The sequence below is a fragment of the Mesocricetus auratus genome, unplaced genomic scaffold, assembly GCF_017639785.1.
Source record: "Mesocricetus auratus isolate SY011 unplaced genomic scaffold, BCM_Maur_2.0 Super-Scaffold_100694, whole genome shotgun sequence".
NCBI classification, from domain to species: domain Eukaryota; kingdom Metazoa; phylum Chordata; class Mammalia; order Rodentia; family Cricetidae; genus Mesocricetus; species Mesocricetus auratus.
Window position 1 is genome coordinate 479,580 of NW_024429268.1, and position 12,613 is coordinate 492,192.

At 47.2% G+C, this 12,613-nt stretch overlaps 1 protein-coding gene and 1 long non-coding RNA gene across 3 annotated transcripts in view; one reads left to right on the forward strand and one right to left on the reverse strand.

Annotated features, from left to right (window-relative positions):
- The window catches only part of Cntnap2 (contactin associated protein 2), a 2,029,549-nt gene that overhangs the window by 64,965 nt on the left and 1,951,971 nt on the right, over positions 1 to 12,613 (reverse strand). The gene's annotated exons all lie outside the window — the stretch shown is intronic.
- Positions 462 to 4,271, forward strand: LOC110339597. Of its 2 annotated transcripts, none has more exons than XR_005875056.1 (3): positions 462 to 586; positions 2,430 to 2,530; positions 3,835 to 4,271. It is a non-coding gene; the product is annotated as an uncharacterized LOC110339597 (long non-coding RNA). The 2 variants fall into 2 exon arrangements; XR_002381640.2 differs by lacking the exon at positions 462 to 586 and adding an exon at positions 633 to 1,482.

Below are 12,613 nucleotides of genomic sequence, written 5' to 3' on the forward strand. Positions count from 1 at the left end.
GGTCACACCTATAGGGACAGTGTCTCTCAGGGTTCCCAGGGAACTAGTGGGGACAGGGGTTGGCTACAAAGGTATAAGGGAAACTTGGGGGTGCGTGTGATTAGTTTGTTTTACATATTGATTACACTAGTATATAGATTTGTAAAAATGTATTCAGTTGTATCCCAAAAGGTGATTTATTTTTGGCCTGTAAATGTAAAAGCTATGATAAAGCCTCCTCCCTAAAGACTAGATGAATCATGTTGAAGGATTTATTTATTTATTTATTTATTTATTTATTTATTTATTTATTTGTCCCTGCAACCAGCTTTCCCACTTTCCCCGTCAATTTAGGAGGTTCTGCAGACACTGTGGTTACAGCTCGTTCACCAGCGGGAACCCATAGGCCCAAGCCTGGAAAGTCATGAGAACGCATGTGCGAGGTCAAGCGTCTAGCACAGACTGCACGGTTTCAGGCCAAGAGCTGCCTAGCAACACGCCTAGCCCGAGTCTACTCAGGTTTCCAGAGTGGCGGGAGGGATTTCCATGCAGGAGAGAGAGAGACCTGCAGCTGAGCTGTAGAGGAAGGAGAAACGGACAAAGAACGGTAGGTCTTAGGCAGAGCAGCAGAGGGACACACTGTCTGACGTGTGTCAACCAAACAGAGGACGTTAGTAAAGGCCTCTGAACAGAGATTTACTGGACGTTACTTGTGCATCTGTGTAGGTACGGGCCCTGTACACAGAAGACTCCAGAAGAGGGTGTCAGAGTCTCCAGAGCTAGAGTCATGGGCAGAATGTGTGCAAGGAACTGAATTCAGGTCCTCCGCACGAGCAGCCTGCCACGCCTGATCTTCACATGGGTTTCACTCCACGTCCAGGGTGTCCAGGACTGTCGCGGGGACTGTTTTTATCTGGTTCTATGTACAGCTGCCCAGGGCCAGAGCTGGAGATGTGGGCTTGGGGCCTATGTAACCCAGAGCCAGTAGACACAGTTCCCCAGGAGAGAAACATTCTGTAGGTGCGGAGGGGAGTGACTTGATACATCTGAAGACTAGCAGGTGCTCAGAGTTAGAGGAAACCACTTGGATTTGTGAGCTTTCCCGGAGGCTCCAGTCAAACCCTTTAGAAGCTTGAGGGTTAGAGTACAGGGAGAGTGTCCATCAGGAACCTAGACAGGTTTGGTGAATTTCTCAGGTTCCAGTGTTAGAGAAGAACGAGGGCAAACATCAAAGAACCTCTGTGTTGCTTGCAGCAACTCTCCTGTCCGTGACGCCTGGGCACCACATCCGGCCAGTCAACATTTCTCAAATGAGTGAATGAGTAATACTCAGCTAGGTGCTCACACAGGTGCTGCCTCATTTGACCTTACAACCACCTCTGAGGGAGGGGAGAGATTGGTATCCTTTCTTCCTGGGGAGTGCCTGATGCTCAGAGGGGTGAAATGACTACCCAGAACGTCACTGTTCACAGACACAGCTATTTCAGCAAAGGATGAGCAAAGGTAAACCTCACAGCTTTCTCTTGTCACTGGTAGAATTTTAATGACAAACCTGAGCGTTTTGTATTTGGAAACACAGGAGAGACTGATTTCCTAATGCAATGATGAAATTTTATGGTCAAGCCAATAACGTTTTAAGTGTTCCTCAGGGACATGACTGGAACTGTTTTGCGTACAGCTTCACTGACAACAAAGCCTTTAATGATAGCACCAGACTAGGGGATAACAGACAATTTGCCTGAATTTTCTCATTTCTGGGCTTATTTAAATGACTTGATACTTGCTTTAGAATATGCTTACTGCTTCTGACTCATTTCTTTCCTTCTCCTCTCTCTCTCTCTCTCTCTCTCTCTCTCTCTCTCTCTCTCTCTCTCTCTCTCTCTCTCTCTCTCTCTCTCTCTCTCTTCAGTGTCTTATGTATCCCAGGCTGGCCTCCAACCTGCTGTATAAGAGGATAACCTTTTTGATCTTCCTGGCCTGGCCTCTCAAATGCTGGGCTTATAGGCACACAGTCACTAGTTACTGGCTATCTAACCTATGGTTTCATGCCCACCAGGCAAGCACCTCATCGACTGAGCTACAACCCAGCTTTATCTTTTCTTCTTCAGTACCAAACACAAAGTGTGAATTAGACTCAATAGTACATGGTGATTTCCCACTGGATAATCTTTTCTTAAAAGCGACTGACCCTTTATTAATAAAAAGTCACCACACTCTAGTTTCTGATTAGATTGTATAAATTTTTCACCCACCTTTTACTAAAAAAGTAGAACAGAACACAGAACCGTCCCCACCACTTACCAATTAGAACGTCAGTCTGTCTCTGTCCTCTTGCAAACTGACTTAGCTGCATCATATTGTTTCGATAACATCTCCATTTTGTTAAAGACCAACACTAAACTATTACCTTTCATAAAACTGTGTCTATATTCACGGAACTCTAACCTCAGATCTTCGGCACAGAGCAGTTCTGATTCCGGATTGAAACCGACGTTGGTATGCTCTAAGTTTCAAAGAGTGAATGACGGAGAATCTAGTCTCACGATAAAAGGTAGGTATTTGCCTGGGGAGGCAGTGATGCTGGCCACACACGGTTGTTAGTGCGGGAAGGCGGCAGATATCAATACCTAAGCAGAAGAGGGGTGGGAGACGGGTAAGCAGCTGCCCAAGACTTTTATTTCATCTTATTCCGGGAAGATGCATGAAAGATCCAGAGTCTCAAGGTAGGGGAAGCCGGGCACTAATTTGTTAAAGTCATGAAAAATAAAAATTGGGGGGAAAAAAAGTTGAAAGCTTCAGAAAAGGTACCAAAAAGGCTAAAAGTTAAATCAAAAAAAAAAAATCAGGAAAGCTTGGCAAATAGTTTTTCACTGGGGATAGGAGCCACCAGAGGTTAAAATAAAGGGCTAATTAAATGCATCAACGGACAGATTTCTTCGTTTGCTTTGGAAGAAAGGTGATTAGCTGAGAGCAGGCTAATGCAAGTCCCCTGGCCTCCCAATTCCTCTCTTGGGCCTCTTGACGCCTAATTATAAGCCCAGTGTATGTATAGCCACGGTTAGTCTTGCTTCTTCCTAGATTCAGGGAAGGGTCTCGTCTCTGCTGGAAGGTGTATCAGGGTTGCTGTGTCAATTGATCTGTTGCCCGGAATGAAGGTGTGAATCATAATTGGCAGGCTAGGGCAGCAGGAGGCCAGAAAACCCTCACTGAGGTCTGCGAGGTTTCCCACACTCAGTTCTAAGAGTGGCAGCTCCTTCTTAACGCCTGGTAGGCAAGGGTTCATGTTATTTTCCCTTTGTTGATTGTGGGCATTGGCGAGGAGACCCCCGTGGGATTACAGCAGAGTGGCCTTTCCAGTCTTTTGCGATCCCGGGTTTGCACGGCGCGGGTCCTTTCCTTCTGGGACTTTCCCATGGGCTTTGTAGAGAGCCTCGCTGCTGCCCTGTTAATTATATTTTCCCTTGGCTGGCAGAATACAAATCAGCTTAGTCATGCCTCTGCATCCTGCAAACACAATACACAGCAGCAGAGAGGGAACTTGGGCTAGGTGCAGGCACAAAGAGGGGGAGGTGCCTGGTCCTGATTGCCTCACCTTCCCCGGCTTCCAGTGAATCTGCCTCTTAGGAGACAGGTCTATCATCTGCAGACACTAGCCTGAAGTGAAAAATAAGAACCATAGTAGCATCGAAACAGCTATCTCTGGCTGTGTCTTTTCAGAAGCCCCGCCTCTCCCCCTCCCCCGCACCCCATCATCCTTCTCAAATCTCTCCCAAGCAATCGCTGGGCTCCCCAGGCTGAGCCTTGCAAACCCTCTTCCTCTTCTGACTCACAGCACTTGCTACTCTTTTCTTCTAGGGAGATCTAGGCACTGGCAGGACTTGCTGTCCTGGTAAAGACGTGCTGGCCCCGGAGGTCTGCGCTAATGCTGAGAATCAGAGACCAGACACTCTCTGCTGGCACGGCCCACATGCCTGGCACAGCTCTTGCAAAGTTGTCTGCAGAACTGCAGGCTCAGAAGCATGGGCTGGCTCCGTGGGGCACGGGGTAGCCTTTCTCCTTGACTTTCCTGGTGTTCACCAAAATTCCCTGTGACTGCTACAACCTCCCTAGCCTTGCTGCTCTGGACTTGAGGTTCATTTTCCCCAGGACTTAATCCTTGTGTGTGTGAGGTGATTTGAATACCAGTCACCATGCTGGGCCTAAAGCTCACACTGAGTTTTTTTTAATTAAAATTTTTATTTTATTAATAAAATAATTGATCTTTTCTTTGTGACTTGAAATGCAGCCTGCCGATAAAAGAACTGGCTGAGAAAAATAAAAATTTTTATTTTATGTGAATTAGTGTTTTGACTGATGTATGTCTGCATGAGGGTATTGGTCCCCTGGGACTGGAATTACAGACAGTTGTGAGTTGCTGTGGGGGGTGCTGGGAATTGAACATGGGTCCTCTGGAAGAGCAGCCAGTGCTTTTAACCACAAAGCCACCTCTGTTTTTAGATCTGGGCACTTTGGCTTCCCTTGCAGTTCTGCCCGAGAGAATTTGGGACCCCTCATGGACACAGATCTTCCTTTCCCTTCCAAACCAGAATTTCTGCTCAATTAAGAACACTGACCCTGGTCATGCTACCTCATTCTTTTTTTGTTTGTTTGTTTTTGTTTTTGTTTTTCGAGACAGGCTTTCTCTGTATTGTTTTGGAGGCTGTCCTGGAACTTGCTCTGTAGACCAGGCTGGCCTTGAACTCACAGAGATCCACCTGCCTCTGCCTCCCGAGTACTGGGATTAAAGGCGTGTGCCACCAACGCCCGGCTGTACCTCATTCTTAGAGTAGGAATGTGCAATGACTTCAGAAAGTCACTGAACTTCTGTGATGGGACCCAGTACTATAAAAAGTTCACACATTCCAGCAAACACTGGCTGCATTGTAGATGAAGACCGAGCAATTCCTTTTCATGGGTAGAGAGGGCTGGTATTGAGGAATATACTAGCGTAGAAACCAGGCCTTGAACACTATCTAGTCACAAGAACAGAATCAGTTAGGTTCTTGGGGAACAAGTTTCCCATTTGCAGGGTGGGCCGTATTTAGATATAATGACCTCACAGGTCTCTGACTGCTTCCTGTAGTGTGTGACTTCATCAGGAACAACCATGGCTCTGGCCACCGCTCACTGTCCACATTCCTTACCCTGTATCACAGGCTCACAGGCTAGAAAATTAGGTAGGCATGTTTCTGTTGTCTTTTCCCACAAAGCCCGAGGCTTGACTTCACTTCATGGTATCTCTTTGGTTACAGGTAAAACGTCTTTTGTTTAGGCTAGTATGTTTACATTTGTGTCCATACAAATCACTTTTTCTCAGTTTGCTGTTGATTCGAATTTCTGCAATGAAGATTGAAATGGTCTTTATGAGGTAGTGTGTGTGTGAGGTAACATAGGTGAGGTGATGTGTGTGAGGTTGGGTTGTGATGGTGTGTGTGTGTGTGGTGATGTATGTGAGGTGTGTGAGTATGTGTGTGTATGAGGTGATACGTGTGAGGTTGGGCTAAGATGATGTGTGTGTGTGAGTGCGTGTGTGTGTGAGTGTAAGTGTGTGAGTGTGTGTTTGTGTGTGTGAGTGTGTGAATGTGAGTGTATATGCGAGTGTGTGTGTGAGTGTGTGAGTGTGTGTGAGTGTGTGTGAGTGTGTGTGAGTGTGTGCGAGTGTGAGTGTGTGTGAGTGTGAGTGTGTGAGTGTGTATGAGTGTGTGTGAGTGTGTCTGTGTGAGTGTGTGTGTGAGAGTGTGTGTGTGAGTGTGTGAGTGTGAGTGTGTGTTAGTGTGCGTGTGAGTGTGTGTTAGTGTGCGTGTGAGTGTGTGTGCGTGTGTGAGTGAGTGTGTGTGAGTGTATGTGTGTGAGTGTGTGTGAGTGTGTGTGTGTGTCTGAATGTGTGTGTGAGTGTGTGTGTGAGGGTGTGAGTGTGTGTGTGAGTGTGTGTGAGTGTGAGTGTGTGAGTGTGTGAGTGCGTGAGTGTGAGTGTGTGTGAGTGTGTGTGAGTGTGAGTGTGTGTGAGTGTGTGAGTGTGTGTAAGTGTGTGAGTGTGTGAGAGTGAGTGTGTGAGTGTGTCTGAGTGTGTGTGAGTGTGTGAGTGTGTGTGAGTGTGTATGTGAGTGTGAGTGTGTGTGAGTGTGTGTGAGTGTGTGAGTGTGTGAGAGTGAGTGTGAGTGAGTGTGAGTGTGTGTGAGTGTGTGTATGTGAGTGTGAGTGTATGTGTGAGTGTCTGTGCGTGTGTGTGAGTGTGTGTGTGAGTGAGTGTGTGTGTGAGTGTGTCTGAGTGTGTGAGTGTGTGAGTGTGTGAGTGTGTGTGAGTTGTGTGAGTGTGAGTGTGTGTGTGATTGTGTGTGAGTGTGAGTGTGTGAGTGTGAGTGTGTGTGAGTGTGTGTGAGTGTGAGTGTGAGTGTGTGAGTGTGTGAGTGTGTGAGTGTGTATGAGTGTGTGTGTGAGTGTGTGAGTGTGTGTGTGAGTGTGTCTGAGTGTGTGAGTGTGTGAGTGTGAGTGTGTGAGTGTGAGTGTGTGAGTGTGAGTGTGTGTGTGAGTGTGTCTGAGTGTGTGAGTGTGTGTGAGTTTGTGAGTGTGTGAGTGTGTGTGAGTGTGTGTGAGTGTGTGTGAGTGTGTGAGTGTGTGTGAGTGTGAGTGTGTGTGTGAGTGTGAGTGTGTGAGTGTGTGAGTGTGTGTCAGTGTGAGTGTGTGTGTGAGTGTGTGTGTGAGTGTGTGAGTGTGAGTGTGAGTGTGTGTTAGTGTGAGTGTGAGTGTGTGAGTGTGTGTGCGTGTGTGAGTGAGTGTGTGTGAGTGTATTGTGTGAGTGTGTGTGTGTGTCTGAGTGTGTGTGTGAGTGTGTGTGTGAGTGTGTGAGTGTGTGTGTGAGTGTGTGTGAGTGTGAGTGTGTGAGTTTGTGAGTGCGTGAGTGTGAGTGTGTGTGAGTGTGAGTGTGTGAGTGTGTGTGTGAGTGTGTGTGAGTGTGAGTGTGTGTGAGTGTGTGAGTGTGTGTAAGTGTGTGAGTGTGTGAGAGTGAGTGTGTGAGTGTGTCTGAGTGTGTGTGAGTGTGAGTGTGTGAGTGTGTGTGAGAGTGTGTCTGAGTGTGAGTGTGTGTGAGTGGGTGTGAGTGTGTGAGTGTGTGAGAGTGAGTGTGAGTGAGTGTGAGTGTGTGTGAGTGTGTGTATGTGAGTGTGAGTGTATGTGTGAGTGTCTGTGCGTGTGTGTGAGTGTGTGTGTGCGTGTGTGTGAGTGTGAGTGTGTGTGAGTGTGAGTGTGTGTGAGTGTGTCTGAGTGTGTGAGTGTGTGAGTGTGTGAGTTTGTGAGTGTGTGAGTGTGTGAGTGTGTGAGTGTGTGTGTGAGTTGTGTGAGTGTGAATGTGTGTGTGAGTGTGTGATTGTGTGTGAGTGTGAGTGTGTGAGTGTGTGAGTGTGAGTGTGTGTGTGAGTGTGTGTGAGTGTGAGTGTGTGAGTGTGTGAGTGTGTGAGTGTGTGTGAGTGTGTGAGTGTGTATGAGTGTGTGTGTGAGTGTGTGAGTGTGAGTGTGTGTGAGTTTGTGAGTGTGTGAGTGTGTGAGTGTGAGTGTGTGAGTGTGAGTGTGTGTGTGAGTGTGTCTGAGTGTGTGTGAGTTTGTGAGTGTGTGAGTGTGTGAGTGTGAGTGTGTGAGTGTGAGTGTGTGTGTGAGTGTGTCTGAGTGTGTGAGTGTGTGTGAGTTTGTGAGTGTGTGAGTGTGTGCGTATGTGTGAGTGAGTGTGTGAGTGTGTGTGAGTTTGTGAGTGTGTGAGTGTGTGAGTGTGTGTGTGAGTGTGTGTGAGTTGTGTGAGTGTGAGTGTGTGTGTGATTGTGTGTGAGTGTGAGTGTGTGAGTGTGTGAGTGTGAGTGTGTGTGTGAGTGTGTGTGAGTGTGAGTGTGAGTGTGTGAGTGTGTGAGTGTGTATGAGTGTGTGTGTGAGTGTGTGAGTGTGAGTGTGTCTGAGTGTGTGAGTGTGTGAGTGTGTGAGTGTGAGTGTGTGAGTGTGAGTGTGTGTGTGAGTGTGTCTGAGTGTGTGAGTGTGTGTGAGTTTGTGAGTGTGTAAGTGTGTGTGAGTGTGTGTGAGTGTGTGTGTGAGTGTGTGAGTGTGTGTGAGTGTGAGTGTGTGTGTGAGTGTGAGTGTGTGAGTGTGTGAGTGTGTGTCAGTGTGAGTGTGTGTGTGAGTGTGTGTGTGAGTGTGTGAGTGTGAGTGTGAGTGTGTGTTAGTGTGAGTGTGTGAGTGTGTGCGCGTGTGTGAGTGAGTGTGTGTGAGTGTATGTGTGTGAGTGTGTGTGTGTGTGAGTGTGTGAGTGTGTGTGTGAGTGTGTGTGAGTGTGAGTGTGTGAGTTTGTGAGTGCGTGAGTGTGAGTGTGTGTGAGTGTGAGTGTGTGAGTGTGTGTGTGAGTGTGTGTGAGTGTGAGTGTGTGTGAGTGTGTGAGTGTGTGTAAGTGTGTGAGTGTGTGAGAGTGAGTGTGTGAGTGTGTCTGAGTGTGTGAGTGTGAGTGTGTGAGTGTGTGTGAGAGTGTGTCTGAGTGTGAGTGTGTGTGAGTGGGTGTGAGTGTGTGAGTGTGTGAGAGTGAGTGTGAGTGAGTGTGAGTGTGTGTGAGTGTGTGTATGTGAGTGTGAGTGTATGTGTGAGTGTCTGTGCGTGTGTGTGAGTGTGTGTGAGTGAGTGTGAGTGAGTGTGAGTGTGTGTGAGTGTGTGTATGTGAGTGTGAGTGTATGTGTGAGTGTCTGTGCGTGTGTGTGAGTGTGTGTGTGCGTGTGTGTGAGTGTGTGTGAGTGTGAGTGTGTGTGTGAGTTGTGTGAGTGTGTGTGTGAGTTGTGTGAGTGTGAATGTGTGTGTGAGTGTGTGATTGTGTGTGAGTGTGAGTGTGTGAGTGTGTGAGTGTGAGTGTGTGTGTGAGTGTGTGTGAGTGTGAGTGTGTGAGTGTGTGAGTGTGTGAGTGTGTGTGAGTGTGTGAGTGTGTATGAGTGTGTGTGTGAGTGTGTGAGTGTGAGTGTGTGTGTGAGTGTGTCTGAGTGTGTGAGTGTGTGAGTGTGAGTGTGAGTGTGTGTGTGAGTGTGTCTGAGTGTGTGAATGTGTGAGTGTGAGTGTGAGTGTGTGTGTGTGTCTGAGTGTGTGAGTGTGTGTGAGTTTGTGAGTGTGTGAGTGTGTGAGTGTGAGTGAGTGAGTGTGAGTGTGTGTGTGAGTGTGTCTGAGTGTGTGAGTGTGTGTGAGTGTGTGAGTGTGTGAGTGTGTGAGTATGTGTGAGTGTGTGAGTGTGTGAGTGTGTGTGAGTTTGTGAGTGTGTGAGTGTGTGAGTGTGTGTGTGAGTGTGTGTGAGTTGTGTGAGTGTGAGTGTGTGTGTGAGTGTGTGAGTGTGTGAGTGTGTGAGTGTGAGTGTGTGAGTGTGTGAGTGTGTGAGTGAGTGTGAGTGTGTGTGAGTGTGAGTGTGTGAGTGTGTGAGTGTGAGTGTGTGAGTGTGAGTGTGTGAGTGTGTGAGTGAGTGTGAGTGTGTGTGAGTGTGAGTGTGTGAGTGTGTGAGTGTGTGAGTGTGTGAGTGTGTGTGTGTGAGTGTGTGTGAGTGTGTGTGTGAGTGTGTGAGTGTGTGAGTGTGTGAGTGTGTGAGTGTGTGTGTGAGTGTGTGTGAGTGTGTGTGAGTGTGTGTGAGTGAGTGTGAGTGTGTGTGAGTGTGTGAGTGTGTGTGAGTGTGTGTGAGTGTGAGTGTGTGTGTGAGTGTGTGGTGGTGCATGAGACCTTGTATGACGTAGCAGGTGGGGTGGTGTGTGAGGTGCAGTTTTGTGAGGTGGAACATAGCATAATGTGGAGATGGAGTGAAATGCATTTCATGAGGTAGTGAGAGTTGGTGTGTGTGTGTGTGTGTGTGTTGTACTAGCGTTTCTGACAGTCTTTTGACAGTGACAGCATGAGTTCATCTCACGTACTTCGATTCAAGGTGCAGTAGCAGGGAAAAGGAACCAAAATGATCCACAAAGTCCTCCCAGTCTTACAACCTCACCTGAGAAGTGAGGGGCCTGGAAGCCCAGTATCAGTGGCTAAAGTACAACATACTTACCGCATATGAACACACACACACACACACACACACACACACACACACACGTCAAAGGAATATTGGTCTAGCAAAATAAACCAGTCTGAACAGGAGTTACGACCTGGATTCCGTTAGAATACTGACACCTCAGCCTCTTCTGAGCTGATATAAAGGATTTGAAACAAGATCTGTTTAATTCGTAAATTCTGAATTTTCTTGAGAGAAGAGGATGGGCTCAAACACACGGCCTCTGTCTTAATGTTGTCTAAAGATTCGGTGTCTGGATTTCCAGGGGCCCTCTCTCCTGCCACTCTGTACTACAGACTGCCAGTTAGGAAGCAATACCAAACGCCTTGAGATGCACAGACAAATGATTGAGGAAATTGCATCTATTTGATGGAATGCCATAAAGCCATGAAAACATTAAAGAGCACAAAGAATGGTGTGAGGTCGGCTAGCGTTCACGAACCATGTCCGCCTAGCAAATATCTCCCAGGCACATGTCAAGTGCTGTGTGTAGGATGAGCAAGGCAGACACATTGCCGTATGAGGCTTAGTGAATGGTCTACCCTATTGCCATCCTGCTTAATTTTCTCAATGGTATCACCAGACAAGTTGATGATTGCTTCTCATTTTTATGGATGGGGACACCCAGGAATACAAAGACTGTAGGTGGCAGAGCAGGAATTTCAACCCAGGGTTATCTGGCTCTTGTAAGCATGCAATGGTCCTTCTAGTCTTTTAACCACTCTATTATCATGTATAAAGGGACACACGGGACATAAGCAGTTACAAGCACAGCTTTACAGGGCTGCCCGCAGAAGGTTCTCTGATCCTTATTTCGTACTTGACTCAGGCTTAAGTCCTTTTTTTTTTTTTCTGGAGATTTGTAGTAAAAACAATCTCAGCAAATCCTCCCGGTTTCTGGTAATGAGTCCTAATGCATCTTTGGAAGGGGTTTCCGCAGCTTGAGAGGCAGCTCAATCGATCGATGGCTTGGTTTAGTTTTAAATGGCATGGATGCTGCTGCTTCTCTCTTTGGGGCTGGAGAACACATTTCCGTGTTGGAGTGACGGTCACGTGTGAGGCTTTCCTTATTTTGCAGGGAGAAATAGTTCGTCTTGGTATGGAGAACACAGCGCTGTAATTTTGCTTCTAGCCAAGCAGAAATTTAAATAGAATGCCGAAGGTGGGCTTGGTGGGAACACAGAAAGGCTTTGGTCCCCATCAGAATTTTTATAAGGCAGAGGCTTGATTCATTTCTCTAAGCAACCAGAAGCCCACATTCTGGGCAAGCAGATAACTCTTTTGTCTCTGAATAGCCTGTTCTAAATAACGCTCCCTTTCACTGAGAGCAAACCCTCAATTACATCCTATTATCTGAAGAATGAGACATGAAAGTAGGGGCACAGGAAAAACCAGCATTTTGTGTCATGCAAATACGATTTGTAAGATATATATATCTCCACATGTATTTAGTGCTATACTATAGTTATTCAGTTTGAAAATAACCATAGTAATTATGAATGTTACTCAGTTGGACCAAGTGTTTATATGCTGTGTGTGTGACAGTGCTGATTGTCAGTTTGACAGAATCTAGAATCCCTGGGAGAAGAGCCCTTGGAGGACTATCTTGATTGTGATGGGAAGACCCCACACTGTGGGTGGCACCATTCCCTGAGCTGTGTGAGCAAAACTGTGACCCAGAATAAGTCCTTCCTCTTTTGAGTTGCTTTGAGAGAGGGTTTTATCACAGCAAATAGGAAAGAAACCAAGACAGCAGCTTCCCTTCCCCCTTCCAGTCCGTCATTCTCATCAGCCAAACCGCAGCCCTTTTGTGCACGTGTTAGAATGTAAAGCCCTGGATTTGATTCGGTTCAGGAGCAGACAGCGTGCCCACCTCCTACCCCCACATGCTGCCTCCTCCCCACCCAGCATTGTGGGAGTGTGGCCGCTCCGGTCTTTTTATGTGGGTGCTGGGGATCCGAACTCAAGCCTTCATGCTTGTACAAGTGCTTCTAACCACGGATCCATCTCCCCAGTTCCTTGGCCTGTCTGAAAACTCTCTTCCAGGTCTCTCTGGTGGCTGGTATATTCTGGATTTCCAACTCTTGAATCCTAGGGCCATCTTTAAGTCCTCTCCGATCTCCCTATGGTACTGTGGCTTACCGCCGGCACCATTTCCCAGGTCTTCTCCATTGCAATAGCAGAAAAGTATCTGCTGCTTTCCCAATGCCCTCAGTGGGTGCTCAGGGGGAGTGACTGGGTTGTGACTGTGCTTGAATCATCCAGAGACTTTCCAGCCCCTGGCTTCCTTTTAGGCATGCTCTTATGATTATGATATTCCTCTCGAGTCTCCTTCTTCTCTCTACATTCAGGTCATATAGAAATGGAATGCAGCTTGCCACTCTTCAGAAATAACAGGGAATCTACAGGGCCACTTGGAATCTGTGACCCTAGGGTCCTGGATCAGAGTTCTGAGAACAGTGGTTCTAGGGTAATCCTGACTCAAGCAGCCTAAAGAGTGCATTTGGAGGAACGGATCAAGTTTATTTCCATTGGGTCTTCCTAGAGAAAACAAGC